At 33.8% G+C, this 4,107-nt stretch overlaps 1 long non-coding RNA gene across 1 annotated transcript; it reads left to right on the top strand.

Moving 5' to 3' along the window:
- Window positions 1-1,903: 1,903 nt before the first annotated feature.
- On the top strand, window positions 1,904-2,833 carry LOC147077293 (uncharacterized). The gene is made up of 3 exons (XR_015069437.1): window positions 1,904-2,057; window positions 2,319-2,474; window positions 2,598-2,833. It is a non-coding gene; the product is annotated as an uncharacterized LOC147077293 (long non-coding RNA).
- Window positions 2,834-4,107: the final 1,274 nt, after the last annotated feature.

Below are 4,107 nucleotides of genomic sequence, written 5' to 3' on the forward strand. Positions count from 1 at the left end.
TCAAAATGAAGGTTTAAATAGTCATATCTTCCACAACCGACATTATAACTTGGAAACACCTAGTTGTGAACTATTTTTAGTAAATGTAAAAATATGACAATCATAAAACATCCACTTATTTAATTTTATAAGAAAACCAGTTAAAAATAATATTTTAGTAATATTTTACTTAACCTACCTTTCCTGTCAGAATGGCCGTTGAGATTTGAATTTCCAGTGTTCATTTATTTCTTATTCTCCGGGAATTCGTCACTTTACTTTGAGCCTAAAGCAGTCTTTAATATCCTGTGTGACCTATTGCTTGCGATGATGAATAAAAATACGGATTATAGAAAGTTTTCTAAACTTTTATAAAAATATCCGTCTGTCCGGTGAACATAGCAGTAACTGTCAGATCCGACGCATCTTGCTCCCCCGCGCCCAGCCAACAATGTTGGTTGGTAAGAACCGACATTGTTATTCGGACACTGTCGGTAGATCCGTCATTTTTAACTTGAGTATCTCGGAATTTTTCAAACAAGCAAAAAAAACTGTGATTGTGGTATAAATGTTTAAATAATTTTTAAGTAATAATCCGAAAATGACAAAAATTCAGATTCGACTTTTTTAATAGGGACCGACGATATTATGTCTAATTGTACAGTGTTTGACGCATACCAATGAAGGCGCAGTACCAATTGTTTGAAAGTCAACGCGTGGAATCATTCGGTCATATTATCATATTAAATGAAGTGTGGACAATTTATGTGGTAGGTTATTTGCGGGTTTTAACACATGTCATGCCACGCGTTGTTTCTTCTTAAAAAAGAGTAAACATGGCCACAGCGTTTCCTTCAGTGTATTTGAATATGTTTCCTGTCCGCATTAAAATACAATATATACTTATTATTATGATGAATGTAGCATCTGATCTTTGCAATGTTGGAATTTAAAATAAGCAATGTGTGATTAGGTAAAACCCTTCTCTAGAAAAACGTCAGCAATTTCATACCACATACCTTACCTCAATAACAAACATACCCTTGATAAATATTATAAAATAAATAACATTTCGCAAACGATTTCTGCGAGAGCCGATCTTTGAGTACCTGCTCTGCGCCCGAGGCTATTTTCTGTCCCCAAACCTCGGCCGAGCCAAGGTCGCTTCGATCCCAAGTAATTATAAATTTTCAAAACCCAAAAAGACCTGAGAACATTCGGGAATTTAGCTATACTCTTCAGACTTCCTACGCATCTCCCTTCCTCCCTTCACAAGATAATAATTAGAGATATTTTCCAATCAGTATGATAAAAAAAAACTGCGAAAGCGGTGGTACCACACAAGGGTCCGCTGCCCACGCGGCGGATATACCATGCCAACAGGAAGCCACACTTGTTTCAACATTATAAATCAGTGTATCCCTTGTGTGTTATAATGTTTCATATAACCACCCTTCAAGCAGCCCGTGAACCTAATAAGGTGGGTGAGTGTTACTCACGATAATGCACTTACCTAACGATTAATTATATAATATATTGGTTAATTTAATTAAACGCAAAATATTTTTGTGCTTCATCAACTTCCGCCTCAGAGAGACAATTCTAAAGTTCCGTACCAATATGGCAGAAGCATATAAGTCGTGTTTTGGCGATTTTGAGATTTGAATGCCAATATGTCAAAAAATGCCTACTTTATGTTATGGCAAAAGCATATATCTCTAAAACCTATAGATTTCTCGTAAAACGACTTGGAAAAACAATACATGTCATATAAATTCAAGCTCTAACAAGCCAAAAGCATATATGTCTGACATATGCGCTTTTGGCATAATATAAAATTTCAATATCTAACAAGGCAAAAGCATATGTCTGACATATACGCTTTTGGCATAATATAAAATTACGCATGCGCAGACTTATCTATGGTGTTCAGCATTTTTGGCAGCTGTTAAAATTGTGATTTTTTGTGCTTGTGTTAATAACCTCTTTTACAATGTATCAAAACCCTAGAACTTTACTAATTTTGCAAAATGCTCGAATATTGAATAATGCAAACAATAATATCCATGGAGTTGAAGGTAAGCAATAATAAACTAATCTTTTGTTTAATTCATATTGTTACAAAATTATAACCTCAAAATGTGTACAATATACTCCTAAGAAGATTTTAAATGAATCTCTGATGTATTTTAACACTTTTATGTCAAAATATTATGTGTTGATGGCAATATATGTATGGTTCCGATTGCAAATAGTAACCGACAATACATTTTGTGGGTCATGTGCTTAAAATTTCTGCATATTTTTGGTTCAGTATAATTAATAGATATTACTTTCAGGCACACCAGTATTGGAAAATAGTTATTTGAATCCAGAATCTGAAGTATGCCCAGTACAATTTGAAGGTGGGGCTTATACACAAGGTCCAAATTTCCATACTGAAGGTGAAGAAATAATTGTCACTGACTATCACAACTTTTCTGAAATTACAGATGGTAAGTAATGCAATATAATGTTGGTCAATCGATATCAGTATTTTTAGTTCTTTATAGTATCAATATAGTTAATTCTATTCAATTTGTTGATTTGTTGGTATCCTAATTAATATTATTTTTTAGATGCAGCATTGTTGGAAAATATTAATACCGATAATATTACAATACAAGTAGTGGAAGAAGAAGCTTATGGACATGATCAGATCTGTGTTATCGAGGAACAAACTGAGGTTGAAAATAGTGTTATTGAAAATCATTTAAGCAGACCTGATATCCTTCCAGATGATAACCAGCTTATAAACTTTGTTGAGCCACATATTACTGAAAGACTGGAGAAAAATACTAAAAAGAAAACGTGTAACAGAAAAGAAATGAAAAAACGTAAGAGTTTAGGCCTAGATTATACCACAAGGCAAGGAATTAAAAAACCTAGAAAAGACATATTTTTCCTGCAAAACTGTTGTCGGCTAAAATGTCATGAACAGGTGGATGAAGAGCTTCAAATAAAATTATTGAAAGATTTTAATGAATTGTCTCATCGTGATGATCAATCGCTATCAAACTGCATTCACATTGTAGGAAAAAAAAACGAACGAAAGAGGAGAAACCCCTCAGGCCAGATTAAAAACCGCCAAATCAGTATAATTTATAAAATTATCAATACAGAGGGACTGGAATATAAAGTATGCAAAAAAATGTTTCAACATGTCTTTGGAATCACTGCAAACAAAATAAATTTTATCATATCAAAAAAACGATTTTCCGATACAGGATTTATTGGTAATGATAATCGTGGAAAACACGAACCCATAAACAAAAAAACAAATGAAAGGGAAGAAGTTACTGCACACATAAATAGCTTTCCTAAACATGAAAGTCATTATTCACGTCGTCGCACATCCAAAGAATACCTGTCCGGGCAGCTAAACATATCAAAAATGTTTGAAATGTATTGTGATATGCAAATGGAAAAAAATATGATTCCTGTGTCATATTGTATGTATGCTACAATTTTTAGAAGCACCGGATATAAATTTAAAGTACCTAGCAAAGACACATGCAAAACTTGTGATACATATAATGTTCAATTAAAATGTGCTACAGATTTACAAATAAAACAAAAATTGGAAATTGACAAGATTGCCCATCAGCAAGTGGCAGATGAAGGCTATGAATTAAAAAAAAACGATAAGACCAAAGCTCTCCAATCTCAAGGTAAAATTGCTTTTTTAGCATTCGACCTGCAGCAGTGTTTGCCAACGCCTTCTCTTAACTCAAATATTGTGTACTATAAAAGGCAATTGTACACATATAATTTGACCGTAAGAAATTGCACATCGAACCAAACCTCATGTTATATGTGGCACGAGGGAATCGCTGCAAGGGGAGCTAACGAAATAGCGTCTTGTGTGATAAGTCATCTGAATACCTTAACTCCAACTGTTGAAAGTGTTATTGCATTCTCTGATTCTTGTCCAGGACAAAATAAAAATAACATAATAACTGCAGCTCTATCTTACTTTGTAAGTACATCACCAACTATTCAGGTCATGGATCATAAATATTTGCTCCCAGGCCATACGCGACTTGAATGTGACACTGACCATTCACGTATTGAAAAAGCCAAGAAAAC

The sequence above is a fragment of the Rhyacophila brunnea genome, unplaced genomic scaffold, assembly GCF_057557595.1.
Source record: "Rhyacophila brunnea isolate RB1 unplaced genomic scaffold, BYU_Rbru_1.0 scaffold_13, whole genome shotgun sequence".
In the NCBI taxonomy this organism is placed as follows: Eukaryota; Metazoa; Arthropoda; class Insecta; order Trichoptera; family Rhyacophilidae; genus Rhyacophila; species Rhyacophila brunnea.